The sequence below is a fragment of the Hypanus sabinus genome, unplaced genomic scaffold (genome assembly GCF_030144855.1).
Source record: "Hypanus sabinus isolate sHypSab1 unplaced genomic scaffold, sHypSab1.hap1 scaffold_697, whole genome shotgun sequence".
Classification (NCBI taxonomy): Eukaryota; Metazoa; Chordata; class Chondrichthyes; order Myliobatiformes; family Dasyatidae; genus Hypanus; species Hypanus sabinus.
Genome location: NW_026781549.1, coordinates 47,047 through 72,500, shown reverse-complemented (window position 1 = coordinate 72,500; position 25,454 = coordinate 47,047).

Below are 25,454 nucleotides of genomic sequence, written 5' to 3'. Positions count from 1 at the left end.
AATATGGAGTAGAAGACATCCGGGTGTACATTTCACTGGGGTTAATTCCGTGGTGGACAGGGATTCTCTCCCCGTTAAATGTGAGCCTTTTATTTGCTCATCTTTGTTCTTTTTCGGATTTAGATGATCATAGCTGTTATCGCCTTGGTAACCTCGACTTTTGCTCATCCAATCAACGTCGATTTACACTGCCGACTGTCGGAAACTGAAGGAATGTCGAGCGGAGCTTCACACTACTGGTCTAAAGTGAAGTAGTTGTTCTTGAGCCCGCGGTTGTGGGACTTCAGTTTTCTATTGCTAGTACTAATGAATGGCCTCAACGTGAACCATCCACTATTCACACTTTTCCATAGATGCTGCCTGTCCTGCTGTTCCGCCAGATTTTGCGTGTATTACTTGGATATCCAGCATCTGCAGATTTTCTCATCATTGCAAATAATGCGGATTCGGGGTGGGGGGGGGGGGAGAAATATAATCAGAAGCTTCTGACGGTGCAAAGTAATTGAGAAGAAATGGTTACTTGTCCCTCGCTCAGTGATTAAAGGAGTCATTACATGGAATTCTAATTTATGGAAAGCGAGCGTAGTGTGGTGGGGGATGATGCTGAGTACAGATCCGAGTGTACAGGATAAAGTATAACCGGAGAATGCAATATTCCTGGTGGAGCATCACTATCCGCCATACGCTCTGTCATGTTTCGACATCGAAATTTCACAGGGTCCTTGTGATTTCCAAGCTTTCTTGTTTTATAACTTGTGTTTTTTTTTATCGGTTTCTAGGTTTGGAAAGTTGAGGTTTTAATCCTGTCCTTGAGCCTTAGAAAGTTTATCACCGATCGCTCATACAAGTGAACAACAGACCGTGTACTTAAAAAACAAACAAACAAACAAACAAACAATCAGCTGTCTAATGTGCCAGCCGTCTGGAGGAAATGTTCGGTGATAGTTTCTCTACTGCAAGCTCATGACAAGTAAGTTTCAACCCCGATCCTTTCATATTGTTCCCTCCACTCTATCCTTGCCACTTTATTTCACTGTCAACGCAGGGGTTAACTGCACCTGTTCATCCACTGGGTTTAATTAAGGGAACACCCATGAGGTCTGATTAAGTCATTGGAGCGTGCTTCTGTATTACAAATAGGGTTTGCCTCCAATGATTGTCAGTACGAGCATCGCCTCCGGTAATGACATTGTTCAACAGACCCGGGAATCGGAGTTCCGACGCACAAGCTCTGGAGAGTGGAGTGGGACAGTTCAGGACTGGGTCTGAATCTGGGATCAGTTCAGTGGAAAGTTACACCAATGGGTCAGAACGTTTCAATGGGGATGCTCACTTCAAAACTCATTCAGATGAACAGACATTATCACAGCGGATCCAAATCGCGCTCTGGAACTTTGCTCCGATTTACTACCCAATTCTTGCTGTTGTTGCCATCTCTGGTAAGTCGAGTTCTGATGCTGAAACTATTTCTAGAGGTAGCTATACCATAGTTTTGTTATCGGACACAACACGCATGTCACGTCCACTGCTCCCCATGTTACCCACAAATACAGTCTGTCCTTTTTGTTTGCTTGATATATATTCGTAACTCCACGTTTATATTCGGTAAAGGTTGAAAACGCCCGGTCAGACTGACGACTTATTCTATTTTCCGATAGTTAGGGATGCTGTCAAATCCCGATATTCAATTTCTGTTTTACTTGCTCAAGAGCCGTGAATTTCTCAAGCTGACCTAGCATTGTATTGTCCATCTCCGCCTGTCTTTGCGAACGGATGTGTTAGTTGTCTTGTGGAATAGCTGATGTACTTGAAGATTGGGTATCCCACATGACTGTTGGGGGGACAGAACCAGGGTCTTGACTCAGAGACTGTAATGGAATTGCGATATTCCTTTCCGCGTTACAATGGCGTATTTTAGCGGGAAATGTCCAGGCAGCGGAATCGCCATGCTTTGCTGCTCCTGAACTTCTAGATGGTTGCAGTCGTAGGTTAGGAAGTTGTCCATGAGCCTTGTTGAGTTGTTCCAGTGCATCGTGTAGACTGCCCCAACCACCGCGGATTTTCAAAGATACGCGCCGATCTCTTTCCTTGTGTTGCTGTTTACCTATCGGGAATGTAAACTTAAATTTGCGCCGATTCCAAAATCTGTCCCTGCCCGCTGCACCAACCTTCCATAAATATCACACGGCGGCTGCAATGGACATTTTCATTCGCCTGTTTGTTTTTGACTCTGAGCACAGTGAAAGCCTCTGTCCTCTCCATTACTCAACATTCAAAGTAAACACCACAGATCAGCGCCTCCTCTGTAGAATCAAAGTTCTTCGGCTGATAAAGACTTTGATTCTCTCTGTCACCGGGCATGATGAACCCATAATTACCTATTCAATTCCTGGCTTAGTAGAGGGAGAGAAGTCTCATCTGCACTCTGTCCCCCTACTGAATCTCTAATCATTAATTGTGCTGCACCTCAGGCTCTGCCCCTCACGAAGACTTGGACCATGTCTGACTCTCTCGCTAAAGGCCGGTCTGGCACACAATGTATTCAGCGCGGCCAAATAGTGATTCTTGAAGAAGAAAAAAAATAGTATCTTCTGCATTTCTATGGTTGTTTAGTCCAAAACGCAGTTTGCAAACTATGATAGGGTTAACCAACACACAGTATATGGCATCTGCACCTCTGACAGACAGTCGAACATTTTCTATACGCAGAAAGAGTAAAAGTGGAACAAATCAGAAAGACTAGTGTACACAGATTAATGACCTTAACGAAAGAAATAATATGACAGAGAAATAACAGCTCTATCCGTCCCGAGGTGGGTGGTGTGGGGCTTTAGAGAGTTTGGGACATTAGGGGCTGTTCTGCAACTGAATGCAAAAGGACAATGGGCGAGACTGAAAATCAGTGGCTTTAGAATTAATAAAATCTTGAAGACCATCTATTCAGTGTGTGAAGTTTCTACGTAATCTGTATCCATCCCCATTAAAGTTCGTTCTTGTTGGTTCACTAATGTTGTCAAGACAGCTTCTTGCCTTGACCCGGTGGCTTTGAGGAAATTGAAATTGACCACCCCAGCCATTCACAACGCGTTCACTGCACGTTGAATCTAACTGCACCTGACTTACTATTGGTCACATTGCTCTCCTCTCTCCACTGTACCTCCACCTGATTATTTTATTTTACACTTCGGGGTGACCTAAACACTCTTGCTTTTGTTTATGCCGCCAGTTTCGAGTCCATGCAGCCTTCTCACACTCTCACTGTGCACCCGTGTGTTCATTGGGTATCAATGCTTTCCACCCATCTCCAAATATTCTCCACCTGTGGTCTAATGGCGGATGCGCTCAATGAGCGTCCGACAGTTTCCACAGCATTTGTATCAGGGTGTTTCTCAGCATTACTCCCAGCTAAAACATCAGACCGCAGTACTCTTCGGTTTTCACCTTCTCGATGCACCCGAAACACTTCCCGAAACACAAAGGGCCCGGTGAATGGTCACATACTGATCAGATCAGTGCCTTTTTGTGAAACTCCTGATTTGATAACGCAGGAGCAAAAGCAATGCAGGATTTTAAGGCTACGGCATTTCCCCGCACCGCGTCCAGCTGAAATGCTATGAGTTTTATTGAACTTAATTCCATATTGCATGCAGTCACGGTATTCGATCAGAACGGACATCCTCTGCATTATTGACTTTGTTTCCAATGATGTACAGAGATCGGTGATACTGCACTGAACCGGGACAAATGTCAGCTCGACATTTGTTCGACTGAATTGGGCTCATTGTTGAACTTAATATTTGCTGCTTCTCTCAGATTACATATTTTATTTGGGGAGAGAAATGATGCAAATGACATTCGCTCATTTTTGTCCTCACTCGGATACAGGATTTCAAAGCGTCTTCTGTACAGTTGGTGACATCGGATTCACTAATTAGCATTCGTATTGAATATAAATTCCTGACTGACACAAAACCCGTCCCCAATCAGCGAATCATTCGGCTACCTCTGATTCGTACAAGTATTTGATTTTGTCCTTAGCAAATTTTATAATGATGCTCTCAATCTGATGTATAATTTCTGTACATCTGCTTTTCACAGTGAACGTGCTGACGATTGTCATACTATCACGGGGAAAGTGCGGACTCTCTAAAACAGTCACCCGCTATCTGATGGCCATGTCAGCGGCTGACCTAGCGGTCGTTTTCCTGGACGTTATATTGATGAAAATTCCGAAGGCATTTCCGGATGAGTTCTCCTTCCTGTTTTACGTCCGCGTGTGTAGAACCCACGTCTTCTTAATGCAAACCGCCACAGATTGTTCTGTTTGGTTCACCGTCGCCTTCACCTTTGATCGATTTGTGGCCATTTGCTTCCAGGATCTGAACGCTAACTATTGCACTGGGAGAACGGTTGCTGTGGTTCTGAGTACAGTGACTGCACTGAGCTGTTTAAAGAACGTTTTCTGGTTCTTCATGGTCCAAGATATATATGCTTCCTCTAACCTAAAGTGGCCTTGCATGCAGAGATGGGGAGTACTAGGGTCATTCTTCTGGTCAGTAATTGATGTCGGTCGCATTGCCTTTTCGACTGTGATCCCGTTCCTCGTTGTTATCCTGCTCAATGCTTTCACCATCACGAACGTTGTAGTGGCCAGTAGTGCCCGCGGCAGACTCTGGGCTTCCAGCCGCGGTCAGAGTTGCGGAGACCCGGAGATGCAGAGCCGCAGAAAATCCCTCGTTTTACTGCTGGTCGTCTCGGGAAATTTCATCCTGTTATGGGCGTTGTACGGGGTGATGGCTATTTGGAACAGAATGGTTCATGTAGTGCGCATCCCATATTGGTTGAGGATACCTTCATTTTTCAACGAACTGAGCTACATGCTGCAACTCCTGAGCTGCTGCACGAACACCGCTCTTTACGCCGTCAGCCAGACTAAGTTCAGGCAGCAGCTGAAGGAGGTGCTGACTTCCCCTCTCACTCTCATTTGGAAACGGATCCGATACTGAGGGTCCATCTGACCAGCGTCCTTCTCTCTACTTTGAAGAAGGAGGTCAGAATATTGTCCTTTGATTATCCGTGTTGCTCCAGGTTCTCCCTGCATGGACGGACACGACTCTCTTGTTTCAACACTTCCTGGCACTCACGCTGCCCTGATATACTCTCATCTGTTGTCATCTGCCACTCTGTTCATTCGGTTTCAATACCTTAAGCAGCCGAATTGTTTCAAGCATGTGCAGCCTTTCCTTTCCGTGTCACAACTCGGAGCCGTAAAACTAATGTAATATTAGACACATGACCATCTCAAAATCACATAGTGAGAACAATGACAACCTGGTGTTCATGACAGTAACTAGTTCCAAATTGTTGTAGCTGCCTTTAGGTTGGAGGCTTCCCAGACAGAATTAAAAGGCGCCTGAACCGTGCGGATAACAGAGAGTCGAGGGTGGGGAGAGATAAACATAAGTTTCTTTGTATGATGGTGGAATTTGCAGTTTAGAATATGTTGAATTCTGGGTGACATTGTGTGGTAGATATGGACAAGGGGAACACTGTCGCTGTTAAGGCGGCGGGAGAGTAGGTGAGCGCGGATAGGCCGACCATATTTTAAAATGGATCGCTCAAAGAAACAAATCACTACCTCCCAACCCCAGCACTCCGTTGTCGGGAGGGATTTCCCTCTGTCATCTCTCCCTCTCGACTGATCTCACTCACGGTACTTTTCCCTGCAAGCGGCCAGCCGACTACACCTGCCATTCACCTCCTCCTATTCAGCTCCCCCGGACAGGACTTCAAGGTGAGGAAACACTTCTCCTGATCTGTTGCAGCCTTCTCCACGTTAACGAGGCCCGTGATGAACTGGACTTCATTTCGTCGAACACCAACGCTCCAGCCGCGAAAGGCGGAACTTTCTGGTGTCCAAACATTTAAATTCTGTTTCCCAATCCCGACCCGATATTTTCTGTCCAAGGCTTATTCTTGTGCTACGGTGAGGATAAACTCGTGACGTAGGAGCAACAGCCTGATGTCTTTAAGTCGGTTAAAAACATCCCTCCAACCCTCTACTTCTATTCACCGTTATGTCCTCATGTTTATTCCCATCGGCCTATCACCTCACACGTCGTCCCCGTCCTGCTCTGTTTTCCCTGTGCTCCTCTGTCCTCCCTTTCCAGATTGCTACCGCTCCAACGATTTATCTTTTATACGCATTTAGCTACTGCTTTTTCCTCCCCACGCCATTTAATCTGGCTTCTCCCCGCTTACTTGCCAGAGGTCTGTTGATATCAAATTCTGAACGTACTTATACAGTTATTTACAAAAATTAATATATTTTAATACTCTGTTTATTTTCATTCAACATATAAGCAGTTGTGTTGCCAAGCCATAGAAAGTTTCAGATCAGGCGCTGTTCACTTGGGCCTCTGGGGTTGAGCAACGAAGTTGGGCCGAACTTCATTTCGTCGAACACCAACGCTCCATTTTTGCCATATGACTCTATTACACAGGGCGTAACACGTCATCATTCAGAAATGCACTGTCCATCTCACAGGTTTAACATAAACGCTTTCAGAAGACGCTTGTCCTAACAAACAGTTCTGGGAATACAGAATCTGTTTTACTTCTTTGTTTACTAGATTGAGTATATTTAATTGATTTGAGGAAGAGCGGGAAAGATGGAGAAAATTATACGCTCGCTCACACGGTATCAGCTGTATCACACTGTATCTGGACGGAGAGGACACGCTTTCTGCTCGAACAGAGACAGAAAAACACAAAATGAAACCCACATTCTCGCACCGTAGCAGAGACTGACAGATACAGAATGAAACCCACACTCTCACACTGTAACAGAGACTGACAGATACAGAATGAAGCCCACACTCTCACACTGTAACAGAGACTGACTGATACAGAATGAAACCCACACTCTCACACTGTAACAGAGACTGACAGATACAGAATGAAGCCCACACTCTCACACTGTAACAGAGACTGACTGATACAGAATGAAACCCACACTCTCACACTGTAACAGAGACTGACAGATACAGAATGAAACCCACACTCTCACACTGTAACTGAGACTGGCAGATACAGAATGAAACCCACACTCTCACACTGTAACAGAGACTGATGATACAGAATGGATCCCACACTCTCACACTGTAACAGAGACTGACAGATACAGAATGAAACCCACACTCTCACACTGTAACAGAGACTGACAGATACAGAATGAAAACCGCACTCTCACACTGTAACAGAGACTGACAAATACAGAATGAAACCCACACTCTCACACTGTAACAGAGACTGATGATACAGAAAATGAAATCCACACTCTCACACTATAACAGAGACTGACAGGTACAGAATGAAACCCACACTCTCACACTGTAACAGAGAGTGGCATTTACAGAATGAAACCCACACTCTCACACTGTAACAGAGATTGGTATTTACAGAATGAAACCCACACTCTCACACTGTAACAGAGAGTGACAGATACAGAATGGAACCCACACTCTCACACTGTAACAGAGACTGATGATACAGAATGAAAACCGCACTCTCACACTGTAACAGAGACTGACAGATACAGAATGAAACCCACACTCTCACACTGTAACAGAGACTGATGATACAGAAAATGAAATCCACACTCTTACACTGTAACAGAGACTGACAGGTACAGAATGAAACCCACACTCTCACACTGTAACAGAGAGTGGCATTTACAGAATGAAACCCACACACTCACACTGTAACAGAGATTGGTATTTACAGAATGAAACCCACACTCTCACACTGTAACAGAGAGTGACAGATACAGAATGGAACCCACACTCTCACACTGTAACAGAGACTGACAGATACAGAATGAAACCCGCACTCTCACACTGTAACAGAGACTGACAAATACAGAACGAAATCCAGACTCTCACACTGTAACAGAGACTGATGATACAGAAAACAGAGACTGACAGGTACAGAATGAAACCCACACTCTCACACTGCAACAGAGATTGGTATTTACAGAATGAAACCCACGCTCTCACACTGTAACAGAGAGTGACAGATACAGAATGAAACCCACACTCTCACACTGTAACAGAGACTGGTATTTACAGAATGAATTCACTGAACCAGAGAGTGACACCTACAGAACCGCACACTCTCAGTTTATACCAGGGGCTGATGTCTACAAAATGAACCGCACACTCTCACTTTGCACCGGAGACCGGTGGATGCAGAATGAACCGCCCCTCTCCACACTCTACCCAAGACAGGCAGATGAAGAATGAAACACACACTCTCATATTATCCGACGGAATGGCTCCCGTTTGTTGATTGTCGATGCACTGCTGTCGTTCCCACTCACTAATGTGTATGTCAATTGAATTGCAAATCAACTCGCTCTTCATTTCCGGATTGAAATGTACTCTTTGATCTCCCAACGCACTGTTTTCTGTCATTTATGCGGCTACAGTTACACTCCATCTGCCACTTTTCCGCCCAGTTAACAGAAACAACTTTGAGATTCGTCACAACCGCAAATCAACTGACATCCACAAGTCCATGTGCACCTATGTGCGCCAACACACCCCTAAATCTGCACCTATTCCCACTTCCACGCGTACACCCGAATCCGTGTTCACCACCAAATCTTCATGCAGTATAAAATCTTCGGACAGCTCTACATGCAGAATTGATTATCGCCGATCAAGAATCCTTTCAAACAGTTCTCCACTTTTAAAAGCACTGGAAGAACAGATTTCAATATTCAAAGTGTATTCATTACGGATATATCTGTAAATAAAACATCCTTGAGTTATCACATCTCTGAATCAACTCCCACACTCTTTTCCGTTTTCACCCATTTTCACCACAACAGCCCTCAATGTGCGCACATCCCCGAATCCACACCACCCTCACATCATATGCGCAACCCCTAATCCATGTGTACCACCATTACATATTCAAACCAGAAATTACTCTGCACCTCCTAATACAACGACACCCGCAAATCTGTGTGGACCCCGAATTTTCCGGCATGGGCAAATCGGAGCACATCACCAACTTCATGTGCTACTTCATATTTGCCGTCACACTACAAAATCTGAACACATCACCACATCCGCGCGCACACCAAAATCTACTGACACTGCGATATGCACATCAGATTATCCCAGAGCAAGAATAGTTCATATATTAGCTGTCTCCACTATAAATAATAGCGAGAGATATGTTCAATGTTCAAATTGCCCTGTGATTCATCACACCCGCTGATCGACCGACATCATTAAGCCAGCCGACGCACCCCAATCCGTGTGCACCTCAATCGGAACCCAACACAATATTTCACAGCACGCCCCAAAGACTGTGAGCGGCACAAATCCGTGTTCTCCCCTACATCGACACCCATCCAGAAATCCGTCCGCCCTCTGACACCTCCCTATGCATGATACATTATCCGTGAGCAAGAATCACTTCAGAGGACGTCTGCTTCAATGAAACAACCTCGAAATTCGTCATACATTCAGAACTGTAGATACCGCAAACATGTGTGTACCTTGATATTCGTCACATTTCCTATTACAAAGACGCCACAAATCCGCATATACACCCAAATTCGTATGCAATCCTAAATCTGCGGAGACACCCAAAGCTGTGCACATCTACTAATCCGTGTGCATCCACAAAATCAAAGAATACGCCCAAATCTGCGCATATCCCGAAGTAAATGCGCAGTCACAAATCCATGTACAGCACAAACACGTTGACATCCCTACTTTCGCAGTACGGTATCCCAGAGGAGGAATCTTTTCGAACTTCCCAAAATGGCTGTCTCCACAATAAAGGCACAAGAGTACCGTTGAAATTCAAAGTGTTTTGATAATGGGAGTATCTATAAATGATGCAACCTTGAAATACCTTACAACTGCAAATCCGCAGGCACCACAAATCTATGGGATCCCCGAATTCCGTAAACCTCCCTATATTGAGCGAGACAACCCTAAATCAATAGGCGCTCCCAAATCGGTGTGTACCTCTATAATAGCCGACACTGCACTAAATCTGTGCAATCCACAAATTTGTGTACACTGCAGACCCGCTGTCATCCCTCATGCAAAATAAATTATATCAGAGGAGGAATCATTTCAACAAATTTCAGAAAATGGCTGTAGCTTCATTAAAAATACGCACGCAATCCAAAATTTGATTGGAAAGGCATGTGAGCTGTCAAACCCAAATCTTGCTGTATTTCCAAATCCGTAAGCATCCGGATAAAAGACAACACGCCCTAAAACGTCGCACATCACCAAATCCAGATACACCCCCAAATCCGTATTCACCCCCGTATTCCAGTACACAGCCCTAAATATTCACGCATGCCGAATTCAATGCGCAGCCCATAAAACAGTGTGTACACTACAGTTACCGACTTTATCTTAGCTATACGCAATTCCCAATTCAGTGCGTATCCTAAAGAAAGCTAGCATCCCCACATGCACCGTACATTATTCCAGAACAAAACATATTGTAAACCGTTCAGAAAATGTCTACCTCCACCTTAAAGTAACAAGAATACTGTTGAAAGTTTTGCATTGATTCTAAAAGTATTTGTAAATGAAGTAAAATTCAGATACGTCACTTTAAATCCGCAGGCACCAAATCTCAGTGAGAAGCCTGATATCCGTAAACAGTCACCCATTGGCCGACATGATCCTAAATAAATAAGTATTCCCAAATCAAAAAATATGTACCTCAATACTGGCGGTTACATCACTAAATCTGTTCGCATCCTCAAACAGGAGTGCATCCCCATATTTGCTGAGAGCGCACTAAATCAGCGCAATCCCCGAATCGATGCACAAACACTCTGACACGCCAACATGCATAACAGATTTTACTCAGAGCAGAAATCATTTCAAGCAGTTCACAAAGTGCTATTTCCACATGAAAAATTCTCACACATCCCAAAATTCGTCTACAACTCCAAATCGGCCGACACGCCTAAATCTGGTGGAACCCAAAATCCGAGTGCACCTCCATATTCGAAGACATACGCCTAAATATGCGCGAATAAACAAATCTGTGTGCACCCCCAAATCTGGGCACATAAGAAATAAGGGCGCACCCCAAAATCCATGTGTACCCCAGACACGTTGACAAACCCACCTGCACACTAGATTATTCAAAAGCAGGAGTCGTTTTAAACTTTTCACAATTCTCCTTGAAAAAGGTGAATAAAGTTCATAGTTCGGTGTACATTTATTCTCAAATTATTTATAACCGAAACAACATTGTGATTCGTCACACACCCGAATCCACCGACACCACCAACATCTACATGCACGCACATATCAGTATGCAGACTTCGTCGCTGTGCACTCCCAACCTGCCAACACCTCCACATACACTTTATTTTATCCCAGATAAAGTGCCCTTATTAATAAAGCACCTATTAATGAAGCAACCTTGACATTCTTCACGACCCAACATCCACCGCATCCCCAAATCTGTGAACACTCGAAGACGTGCACATCGACAAATCTACTGACACCCACATATGCTTATTAGGTCTTTCCAAACGAACAACCATTTCAAAACGTGCACACATTAGCAGCATTGTCCTTAAAAAAATAGCGAGAACCATGTTCTGAGTTTAAGGAACAATTACGATTAAATGTTCGATAATCGACTTCGAAATTCGTCAGAAAACCAAACCAACCGGCACCCATAAGTACATGAGTACCCGTCCGCGCCGAGACACACATAAATTTGACTATATCCCCAAATCCTCAAGCAAACCCATGTCTGCGTGCAGCCGAAACCCTCACCAAGCCTAAATCTCTGTGCACCCATATTTACCGATACGTTAATAAATCTGCACAACTCCCAAAGTCAAAACCGTCAAATCCGGGTGCGTTCCCAAATCCGCACGCACCCAAAAAATCCTTGTATGCTCATACTGGCCGAAACTCTCCTAAATCTGTGCGCACCACCACAGTTCCAATGACACATCGCATGAACATTAATTTATTCTAGAGCAAGGATCACCTCCAACAGTTCACAAACTAGCTGGCTGATACTTAAGTAATAGCAAGAACAAAGTTTAACGTACATTTAGTTCAGGATTCTGTAAATTTGATTGTCATGCATCCACATCCATCGACAGCCACAAATCCGTGTGCGCCCACAAACTCGCTGACAATCCCACATGAATTTCAGATCATCTTTGAGCAAGAAAAAAAATCGAAAAGTTGACAAAATCAAACTTAAACAATCATCAAAGCAAAGTACAACGGCGAAAAAGCTTTTATTGATAAATTGTCGCAAAAAATCCCTGACACACGAAATCGCCATGCACACCAAATTCGCATGCAGCCCCCAACCCTTCGAGACACTCAAATCTGTCTTCATCCACTAATCCGTGTGAAGCCCCTAATCCGTTTACTCATAAATCGGCGCACATCCTAAGTGCGTACCCCCAAATCGATGAGCCCTCCAAACTCGCTGACACCCCCAGATGTACAGCAGAGCATTCCAGAGAATGAATCATTTCAAACAGTTCTAAAAATGGCTGCCTCCACCACAAAATAACACGAATACTGTCTCCAGTTAAAGCTGCATTTATAATATAAGTATTTGTAAATGAAACTGTCTTCAAATACAAAATAGCTCCATATCTGCAGATACCACAGATCTCTGAGAACCGCTAAATCAGTGAACATCAGAATATAAGCCAAAACAACTCAAATTAATTCGCATCTTGAACCCGTTCATCCTAAATCTATTCACATGGGCAAATGAATGTGCATCGCAGTTTTACCGACACTGCCCTAAATCTGCACAATCCCCAAAGCAGTGCGATCCTCAAGCCGTCTGACAGCACCGCTGCATAATTGATTATCTCAGAGCTGCAATTATTTTAAGCACTTCACCAATAACTGCTGCCACCATAATTTAACAAGAATACTGCGGAAAGATCAAAGTGTATTTATTATGAAAGTAATAAAATTATTTATTATGTATTTATATGAAATTTATCCATCTTCAGATACGTCACACCTCCAAACCCGTAGACCAATCCGTAGAACCCGAAATCCGTAAGAATCGCCTCATCGCCTTATACACACCTAAACCAGTGTGCACCCCATGTTTGCCAAAACAACGCTAAATCTGCACAATCCCTAAATATGTCCGCACCCATAACAGACTGACAAATAAAGCAAGAATTATTTCAAACAATTTAGAAAATATTTGCATCAGCATTAAAGATTAAAATACCGCATACGCCCCGAAATCCTTTTGCAGATGGCGACATACCAAAATCAGTGTGTGCCCCAAATCGATGTGCACCGCCATATTCAAATATACATTCGTTCACATCACTAAAATGTGTCTGTAATCCCAAATCTGCGCCATTACCAAATAAGAGCGCACCCCAAAATGCATGTGCACCCCAAACCCGCTAGCAACCCCACAAGCTTAGTAGATGAATATTATACTTGAGGAATAATCATTCTAAGCACAAAATGGCTGCCTTCAGATTAAAAACCCACACGCATTCTAAAGTCCGTGCGCACGTCACCAAATCCGCCGACACAGCCAAAACCCCGATATGCACCCACAAAAACGTGGCGATTCCCATATTCGCCAACACACCCCTAAATATGCTATCGCCAAATAGATGCGCACCCCATATCCCAGCAGACCGCTAATTCCATGTGTAACCCCTAAATCGGAGCGCATCCCCAGATCCAAGACCATATGCAACCCATATCGCTCACAAAACTCTTGAGCACCCCAAACTCTTGACCCCCTCCCCACATGCACATCAGAACATGGCAGTATCGACTCCGAACGCAATCATTCATTCGTGCGCAAATCCTGATCCGCAAATTCACACAAATCTATATGCATCCCCACATGCCTTTTGATGCCCAAGTTCGAAATTCAGTGCACATCACCCATCCCTCAATCTAAGCACATCAAAAATTAGTTTGCACCCAAAACACGCGAATACCCCACATACATAATAGCAGGAATCATTTCAAACCTATCAGAAACTGGCTATTTTGGCATTAAAAGATCGCACGCATCCCACATCGTTCGGGAACGTCAAATCTGCGAGCAATCGCAATTCCCCGTCCACCCCCAGACCTCTAAATATCAGTGTACGCCGCAATAATTGTCAATAACACCCTAAATCCCCGAGAACACGTTTACACCCATGTTTGCCGGCAGACTCATATTTGTTCCACAGCCCTGAAACTGCGCACATCCCCTATTCCATGTTCACTCCCGAAGCCGCGAAAATGAACATGTGCTGAACCGGCCCTGAATTTGCGCAATCCTCAATTTAGTGCGCATGCAAATCGATTTTCATCCCACATTCAGAATACACTTTTCCAAAACTCTAGATGTAACCGCAAATCCGTGTGCAACCCCAAATTCCATAACACCTCCCCGAATTCATGTACTCCTGCAAAGCAGTGTGGACCCCAATATTACACTAATTCTACCCTAATTCAAAGGAATCCCAATCCAGTGCACTGCTCATACTCGCTGACAACCTCACATGCACTTTTGCTTATCCAGGAGCAAGAACCATGTTAAACAGTTCAGAAAATAAATGTCCCGTCACTAACATTCGCAGGCAGCCCAAAATTCGTGTGGAACTCCAGATCCGCCGAAAACACCCAAATCGTTGTCTAACCCAAATTCCGTTCACACCCCATATTCGAGAACGTACGCATCTGTGAGTATTCCCAAAACCATGCACATCCTGAAATATGCGCACGTCCTCAGATCAGAAGGCAGCACAATATCCATGTGTGTATCAAACCCCACATGCATCCCAGTGTAAGACTCTTGCTGCGTATACCGGAAATAAAACACATAAATAGAAATCAAGCTCAAATTAAATTTATTACTAACGTATCTATAAATGAAAGAACATAGATTCGTCACACCTCCAAACCTGCAGACACCCCAAATACATGCGAACTCCGAAACCCTTGCGCCACTCCCAATCTGTATGTACCCCCATATCTATGTACAACTTGAAAACCACATGCACACTAGATTATCCGAAAACAAGAATCACTCCGACTGCTGATAAAGATGACAAAATCTGTGAACACCGCAAATCTGATTACAGCCAGCAAAACACAGTGCTCCCCAAACCACCAACAACCTGACATACATGTGCACCCCCAACTTTTTTAATAACTTTCTAATGGTCAGGACATATAAACATTTGGATTTCAATTGTAACATAGTGATATGGTAAACAGATGACACTTAGATTCAAAACATGGGTGGAGAGCGTGGCAGGATATGAAAAGTTTTAGCAACACTTGGAAAAATAGGCCTAAAAATACTCTCCAGTAATCTCCTCCCCTTGAAATGAGATTGAGAAGTGAATATTTTCCTGGATTATCCATATCCTTCCCCTTTCACGAATAATAGAGTATCATTTATCATTGCTTTCCTGGTCCCTTCTTTGTGGCTATGGAGAACACAAATATATTGGTTCTGTCCGCAGTAATCTAATGTGATGCCTCTCAGTAAGCTGCAGTGTATCACGCCTGTCCCTGGAAAATTATCCACTTTAATACAACATTCAAGAGATGAAAAACAACCGCCTCGGTGTCCTGTACGTAAACAAATGTACAAGACACTGTCGGCAAATACAGTACAGGGAAAGTTTAATCAGAGACTCATACAGAAAGGAAAAAAAGTTCCTTCAGACTTTGCTATTGAGATGAACATTCAGGGTAATTTCTCTGCCAGAGGCGTCGGAACAAAGGCAGGCAGTTGGGAATATGTTGGTTGTCCCCTGGTCTCAATGCACGGGGGGTGCAGAAGGTACAGTGTCAATTTTGTAATGGAAGTGCCTCGTCAGAGAGGTCGACTATATTCCTCTGAATAAATGCGGAAGACCCCAAGAGCGTGACCGAAAGCCGTGGATAGCATGTTGAGGTATGATGATAACGGGACACAGACCTGAGGGATGATTGCTGAAGGTAGGTTATCAGTTCTTGTACAGCGTAGAATAGAGAGATAAAAAGCTTTTTTGTGGAAAATAGAAGTGGAAAGATCCATGTTACAGCAGACATCAGGTACGAATACGGCGATCGCGGTGAACACGGAGAAAGAGAAGAAATTCCACACTTTTTCATCAAGCGTGCAGGTTAGAATATAAACACCCTCTCAGTACAGGTTTAAAAACTATGCTCCTTACACCAATCGCACTAAACCTGGTTGAGAGCTCGATGCCCGCCTGCCCAAATTTTTAACCACATATTTGCCTGTATTTCCTTAGCATCTATTTCCTTGTAGGTCTGTGACGCCGGAGGTAAGTGTGAGATCACTAATCCGGAGTTGCAAGTACTTAAGTCATCAGCCTTCTTAACCAGTAAATTAACTTATTCGGACATTTTGAGGGATCTACAGGCACGACTCCCCCGTTCCTCCTCACTGCGATAAAATCTGGCATTTGTGCTCTGTAATCCAGCTTAAATTTTAATTATGTATCAGCTCATACTGATGGAACTCCGTCCGTCACATGACAACCCAACTCTACACCGTGTCGATGTCCCATTGTAATAACATGATGAAACACCACACAGGTGTTATTTATGCATTTAGAGATGAAGCAGATAACAATGAGCCGCAGTGCCCAGCACATCAATTTTACCCTATCCTGATCGCTAAGTGTTGTTTCTCTTTTTCTTGGTTTAACTTGGGAGAAAGCCCATTAGTATCACGGGGAGGACGTCCAAACTCCTGTCAGAAAACATCGGATTTGAACTCCGACTTCCATTGCCCCGAGCTTGAATGCTTTGATTCTAAACGTTACGCATTTTGGAGCTTCAAATTGTAAGTTACCAACTAACGTATCCACTTCCTCTTTCAAGTCACTTAAAATATCAAAAAAAAGGACGGGGTACATAACCGATCACTTGGAAATGTCCCATCTACTGCCAGTCCCATATTCACAAGGGAAGATTATTCAAAATCCTGGCAGCTGAGTTTCCATCAGTCCCATGACTCCCGACGTTTGGGTGTGTCTATTGTGGCGGCTCCTGTAAAACGCCTCACTCAATTCCATGCACTGAACGTCCACCACTCTAACCACATTAGCTTGTTTTGTCACCCTTTCACGTCAAGTCAAGTCAAGTCAAGTCAACATTTATTGTCATTTCGAACAAAACTCCTAGTACAGTGCATAGTTAAAATGAGACAACGTTTTTCAGGACCATGGTTTACATGACACAGTACACAAAACTAGACTGAACTACGTAATTAGAAAAAAAAAACAAACACAGAGAAAGTCATACTGGACTACAGATCTGCATTGGACTGCATAAAGTGCACAAAACAGTACCGGCATTACAATAAAAAATAACATAAATTTATTCAGGTGCGCAATTCATGACCTTCCCCTAACAAAGTGATTTGACTGTCTCGAATGCTGCTTCTCCAAATATTTGTCAATCCTCCCGCAAGGAAACCCATTTCAAAGTTTGAGCCTCCATTAATGCCAGGAGTCACTGTTTCACAATTCCCAGGATTATCCCTGCTACCCATTATCCGTCTCAACCAAGGTTATACTTAACGCTTACATTATGAAATTACCCGCTCACGATTAACATTAATTAAATTCACCGACCCAACTACCGAAGGATTCAGATTGATTCGTCAATTCAGCTTCATCTCGAGCATGTAATATCTAAACGCAAACTACTGCTACACCCATCAGCTTTCTAATCTTGTAAATAATAATATCCCCATTCGTGTTTGTTTAGAGACCGTCCAATTTCCCAGTTGTTTGAAATACAAAATAAATTGAGCCTTTCCTCCATTAATTATCAACTGTCTGTTTCTATATCAATGTCCTTTTCAACCATTATTCGCTTGTTCTTTGTCCAGGGTCAGTCAGAATATCTCGTTGAAATTGTCCAGGTGTAGACCAATCATAAACAAGAGAAAATCTGCAGGTTCTGCAAATCCAAAATGCTGGAGGAGCTCTGAAGGCCAGAGTAAAGAGTAAACTACGGACGTTTTGGGAAGAGACACTGCAGCTGAATTGGATCTTTTTCTCTATCACCCTCCAGTCCTGCTGCCTGAGCTAAAAACTTTCTCCAGCACTTTGTCTAGGATTAGACCATGTCAGTTCCCATTTCTTGAGTTCACAACATCTGCTCTTCCACCGAACCAACTCCAGATCCCCTCCCCCCAAATCTTCCACTGAGGGCTAAATTTCTGATACTGGAAGTTACCTCAAACGGGAAAACAGAAGGAAAAGCCACACGTAGAGACAGAGGAGAAAAGGAGCGTAAAGGAAAAGACGGATAATGATGGGACCAGGAATGGTGATGCGGACGAAAGTATACTCCATATGAGGCAGTTCTGTCAGAATCGGGACGAAGGAGTGACAGGTTTCCCTTCAAGATTCAAATTAGGCCGGGAGAAGATGAGATGAAAAGGAATCTCACCTTGATGATGGTGAGATGAAGAGGCAGCTCATCAGGACGAAAAAGAAAGCATATGTTAGAAATAAGAAACAGGAAATAAGAGGGGCTAATGAGAAATATAGGGTAGCCAGGAAGGAGCTAAAGAAAGGACTTAGGAGAGCTCGAAGGGGGCATGATAAGGCCTTTGTTATGGCCCTGTCGGAAGTCCGTGGTCTGGTCCACGGACTCCAGACTCTGGGTTCTCCGGCGGTCTCTTGCTTCGGCTGGACTTAACCAGAAACACCTGAGGCTCATAGTGGAACTGGGAATATAAGTGGCTTTGGTACTGAGTGTGGTTGGGGGGTCGTCCTGTCAAGATTCTCATGTCACCGATGGCTGGTGGAAGATTGGAACGGACTCTTGTCATCCTTGGGGCTGCGCTGGAGAAACATGGCTGCTGGAAGCCTTGCGGGTGGTAGTCGGTGCTGCCATTGTAGTGTGGATTCAGCTGTTTCCCGGTCCAGCTGGGTGGCCGTCAGCCACGCCGAGCTGGGTAGGGATCCGGTTGTTTCCGTAGCTTACGGTCGCCACCAGGTCCGCTGGAAGAGAGACGGCAATGAGCAAACTGAGAAAATATTGAACAGAACCCAATGCAGCAGTTTTCGGGGATCATGAAATATTTCCACTGTTTTACTACATCTAGCGGTAGAAGGGTGAAGAGAGAGTCAAGATTTGGCTGAGTTTACACATTAAAATAAAGTCAAATGACTCGAACTCGGATTCCCTTCTGATGACCAAAATGTGAAAAGGCAACCACAAGATAAAACTAGGTAACCGCAGAGTCAATTAATGATTGGAACATTTTCTGTCGGCGTCATCCGTGTCTGAAATGAATGAAATGAATAAAACTCGACGCTGATTCCAGGATTCTTGCATTAGACAATTATCAACTTCCAATCGACTCTCTGTCAGCCACAGAACAGGACACAACAGAAACAGCAAATCCTGGAACCACTCATCTAGATAAAATAAAACATGTGGGAAAGATGATAACATGTATTTTCTTTGGTCTGTTTCAGAGAGCCTAAAAATGACACGACTATCTCTTTCTCATTGTTAGAGTCGTCACGGCCTGTTGTATAAGCATCCTACATTATGGTAGTCATGGACATCATCTGACCCATATTGTAAGCAGCAAGCGCATCTTTAAGGTGCTGCTCTTTGTTCCAGGTTGGAAACTTTTGTTTAATGGCTTCAAACATTCCTATCTCATGTCTCTGTTCCTTGCGTAAGATGTTCTCTGTTGTCATAAGATCCACGAAGTGAATGCCAGCATGAGACCAAATGCATTCCCATGGTTACCGCAGCCATTTACCAAGACATTGCCTACTCGAGATTCAAGAGATGCTATAGCACCAGTGGGGGCTGGATCGATTTGGTTGGCATGAACAACTTGGTATATCGAAGACTTGCAACGATTTGCCCTCTGAAGATCAGTCTCCATCATCTTTTGATAATCCGCACCACCACTGAACCCTCGGCCGTCCTGTTTTGCAGTGACCTGGGACGCGCCTGTTTTGACAACCCTTGTAATGTCTCCGTACCTACAAAATCTTGAGATAGTTCTGTTATCGGTAGATACAGAAGGTTGAACGGAGTTCTGATAAAATGTTGGATGATGACACCTTTACAAGCTCGCACAGATGCGTGGGGTAATTAAATCTGCCTCTCGAGTAAGGCCTCAGAAGCCAAAGTCCCAACATCTACCAGTCGCGCTCAAGCACAACTACACATGCAGTTTTCTATACTGCTGCTTTCTCTTTCTCTGCATGCCGTTCGGGGCTTTGTGCTTCCAGCATTTACCGTGTTTGTTTCGTGTCCCAACATTTTCCACCTCGCTGACGTTACAGCAGATCTTTGACTGAGGCAGCAGTCACAGCCTAGTCTTATACAGCCACACAGATATACTCAAAAACTAGGAAATCTGCAGATGCTGGAATTTCAAGGAACACACACAAAATGCTAGTGGAACGCAGCAGGCCAGGTAGCATCTATAGGGAGAAGATGGCCCGAAACGTCGACAAAACTTTTGTGTGTGTTGTTACCTGAAGCCTCCAACTGATTATCCATCACAGGGAAGCCGGGGAGAGGAATTCAACGACCAGTAGCAGAGTCAGTGGCGCAGTCAGTTGTCTGTAGCGGTGTCAGATGTGGACAATAGAATACATTTCACAGCATTGATAGTTATGAATGACCACTTCGGTTTTGTTGATTGATCAGCAACGACGTCATTGCGTTATCCAACAACTCCCTCATTTTCTGAAACACCGCACACAATTACTAAAAATCCTCAAGTTTCATGGTGCAACATGAAGCCCCTCACATTTGCTGAATCGTTACCTTTACTCGTACCTCACACAACCGCTCACATACCACTGCAGACAATCAATTAGTATCACTTCCGCGGCAGTATAAACACAATATTTTCAAGTGTAGGGTAACTGCTTCGAGACCAGAAGCACAGAGACCCGAACATCACATTATTGAACACAAACCGCTGGAAGATATCTGCCTGTCCCACTGAAGTCTTCCGATGTTGGCGGATTCGCTGAATTCTTACAGTGGTTTATTTTTGGAGCCAGGTATCAGAATCCACAGTCGCTGGTTTCAATTCCATCCCTAGAATGCCGAATAATTGGACTGGACATCTGGCAATGGAAACCAGCGACAGAAACAATCACTACATTGATATTCAAATTCAATTCCCACCAACGGCAGCTGATACGGCGGATTACCGGGAATTCCAAAGACTGAATTAAAAGAATAGTAAACTTCTCCTATCCGAGGACTGGATACGCCATTTCGGTGTTAATCTGCCAATTGTTTTGCTCCTGAATTCACAGCTTCGTCAGAAACTCTTAGCTAATGTATTCGGAACGGCGCTGATTTATACAAAGCATCAGTCTCCAGAGTTACGGTTACTGCGCTGACTGAATGGCCACAGTCACTTAAACAAACATGGCATTTCAACTTATTTTCTCTGGAGAAAAGATGTAAATATTGGACCGAATGAAGAGAAGTACTTATAAATTCCTACGCATTACCTCAGCGGTGAAACATCCAGTGAAAAGAATGTCAGAGCTCTAATGACAAAGACCCGAAACAGCCACATTTACAGATTTTAGTGTTTTGATGACTAATTATCCACTTGTAAGCACAGTTCAACGACACGTCCGATCCCTAACTTCCGTCCCTGTGGTTTTCTATTTTCAGATTCATCCTGCCCCCCTCCTCACACATTCACACACACAGACAGACAAAAATACACACACACACACACACACACACACAAGGACACACACACACACACACACACACACACACACACACACACACACACACGTGATGGCAGTGTTCTCACGACCACGATGCTGATGTACAAAACAGGAGATGACGAGCAGATTCTGGAAATCCAGGGCACGACACACAATGTGTTGAGAAAGCACCTCAAACAATGTTCCTCAAACATTTTGAGATGTTGCTCATGTAGGAGGCATTTTAGAGCATCTCAAAGCTGTTAGATCTCAAACGAAAATTACGAAGAAATGCTTCGATGTGCAAAGGAAATATTAAATATAGAATATAAAAATCTTGTCTCTAAGTTGGGAGATTTAGATAGGATGGTCAATAACGCAGGATAGCTGAAAGTGAAGGAAAGAAAGACAAGCGTCACATGCAATGTTATATATGTGCCAAAGAAAGAGAGAGTCATACCGACAGATTGACAATGGTACAGGGTGCAACAGCCGATTTTGGCAACCGTCTCCCTGACAGACCCTGTTTCCTTTTCCTACTCACAGGGAAAAATTCAATCAACACCGATATTCCCTCCTGCCGAGGAACCAAAGCAGCCGCTCCGCTCTCACACACAAGCTGTATTACAGAGCACAGAGACACCGACAGGTCATCAGTTCCACAGTTTCAGACAACAGAGAAATTAAGACTCAGTCCCACACTGAACCCGAGACCGAGACACTGATTACTAATAAAAAGGTTTACACTGAACCGTCAATATTTACTTGGTCGATATTTACATTGAATTCTGTACAAGTATCCAACAGGTAGAGATACAGACCAAGTCCCAGATCCTCACCCACTGGGCTGGCAGAGTCAGTGTGGGCTCAGGATTGGACAGACAGATGGAAAATTGGGAACTGATGAATGTGGTATTGGATGAACTTAAAAAGGGTTTGGATAAGCACGCGGGATTCTTGATAATATGTTTTGGTGAGAATTAGTCAGCAGGTCAATGTCAGGTAGAGGAAATAAATGGACCACTTTGAAACATTTAGGTGACTCAGGGATTCTGTGTGAGACCCCAACTGTTCACAGTCTACATTGAAGTTTTCAATGTGAGGACCAACTTTATTATATCCATGTCGCTGTTGCACAGATCTGAATGGCTGGGTTAGTGGTGAGAAGGGTGCAGCCATGGTTTGGTGATGCAGACAGAAGTGATGGAATGAAGAAGTGGTGGACGGAAGTGGGAGATCTGAGGCCATCCATTCCTAGTGGAACAAACTAAAAAATCCATATATATATATATATATATATATATATGGGAACAGATTGAATGGTTCAGAGGGACCTCACGGTCCTTCTCAACATGTCACTAAGCATTAACATATAGGTACTGCAAATAATTAGGAAGCAAAAAGCAGTATCTTGTGCTGTGATGCAGGAGTATTGCAGAAGAGGTATAGAGCTGCCTTACTGGGACGTGTCCTACAAGTTGTGGTGAGAATTAATCTTGAATATTAGTTCCAGGTCTTGTCACATTTCCTTCGGAAAGTCCTACCGATTAAAGAGAGGGTGCGAGACTATTGCTTACACTGACAGGTCTAAGTCCCGGGATGGCCCGCTTGCTGCTTGTGGGGAGAGTGAATCTGTATTCCCTGGAATTGTGAGGAGAAATACTGGATTCTTTCTGACCACTCAGATCAATTGCAGGAAGGATTTCTCCCCTGAATGAGAATTAAATTACCGTGTGTCATGGTTCCAGATTGAAGGAACAATCAGGAATGCGTGGGAAAATTATGTCCTCAGTCAGTGATCCCTTCTTCAGTTAAACCATACAAAGCTGCAGGACAGGAGCAGGACATTTTTTTCTGCGACGGTGGGCTGACCATTAAGCCATTGATGCTTCACTAAAGGAATCCCTCTGCTTGAATGCACATTAAAAGTTTTTTTTTCATTTCTAGTTACAGTTCCTCAGGAAAGTTATCCCCGCAACAGAGAGAGTAAAGGGACTTTTCCTCACACTGACTTGAATGCTTCAAGAGATGGTAGGCTGTATGTGTAAGGGGAAAGTGAATAAGCTGGGATTGTTTTCTCTGGAATTATGAGCAGAATTGATCAATTATTTCAGGTAATTCAGCGCGATTGCTGGGAGGATCATTCCGTTGAATGAGATTCTATTACCATGGGTCACAGACTCAGAATGAACGACGTCATATTCACGATGGACGGGAAAATAAATTTCTCTCACCAGTGATTATCTCTTCAGTTAGACAGTGTGGGGCAGGAAGAGAACATTTACTCTGTTATGTTCGGCTGATATGGTTAAGCCCTCCATACCTCATTGACCCAATATCTCTCATCTCATCCAACTGGCCAAGCTTTCCCCAATGTCATTATTGAACGTACATGTACGACTTCCGTTAGTAGCTTGCTCCACTCATAGGAAAGTCAAGTGAAGTTTCACCTCTGATTCCTCTTAATTCGTCTTATCCTTTCCACTGAACACACCAGTGAATACATTCCTAATCTGGGCAAACAGTCCCTGCAGCTCAGGTCGTCAAGTACGGACAAGCCTCCTGTATATTTTGTCTGCATTCTTCCAAGCTTATGGATATCTTCATTATCGGTAGGTGAACCCGAACTTCACGCATTACTTTCACTGACATATTTTACAATTTCAACATACATCCCAACTCCTGCACTCAATGCCGTGATTTATAAAGGACCATGTACCTAAAGCTCTCTTTACAACTTCATCTACCTGTGACGCTGATTTCAAGGAAATGTTGTTCTGTATATTGCAGAAACGCCTAACATTCACTGTCTTACCGTGTTTTGTCCACCAAATTGCAACATCTTACACTCACCGGCAATGAATTCGATCCAGCCCTTTTCAATCCATGGTGCAGATACGACTGTCTGCATTAGTAGACCCCCTCAGTGCAGGAGCCCTCATGTTACCCTTAAATGTTTTACATTAATCGACTTCCTCGCTCTCCATTCCACTCGCAATCTTGTAGTCATCGGCAAATTTGCTGATCTATTGTACTACGTTATCATCCGAATTCTTGTTATAGATGACAACCAACGGACACAGCACTGATCTCCGTTGATACCACTAGCCACAGGCCTATAGTTTGTGAACTGCCTACCTACTACCTCTCTCTGGCTTGTCCCACCCAGCCTTTGTTGAATCGAATGGACTCCTTCATCCTGAATGCCTAGCGAATTAAACTTCTGACCAATCTTCCATGTGGTAGCTTGCATAAAGACTTATTAAAGTCCAGGTAAACAATGTCAAACACAATGTGGTTAACTTGAGCAGCAAATTTGTGTAATAAATCAAGTTTGGTGGTGCCGTATGTGGGTGCAAGAATATCATTGTTTGCAGCGGATCTGGTACACCTGGAGAATTGGGCGGAAAAATGTGATTGAGAGTACACTGACTGTTAGCATCTTTGCCTAGGATGGATACAACAATGCCTAAAATACTGCAGCCGACGCGGCCCAGTCCATTACGAGTAGGACCCTCACTGGCATTGAGCACGTCTCTATGGAGCGTTGTCACAGGAAGCAGCATCCGTTATCAAGGCCCTCCAGCATCCAGGCCATGGTTTCTGCTCACTGCTGCCATTAACAAGAAGGTACAGTATCCTTAGTACTCACCATCATGTTCAGGAAAGC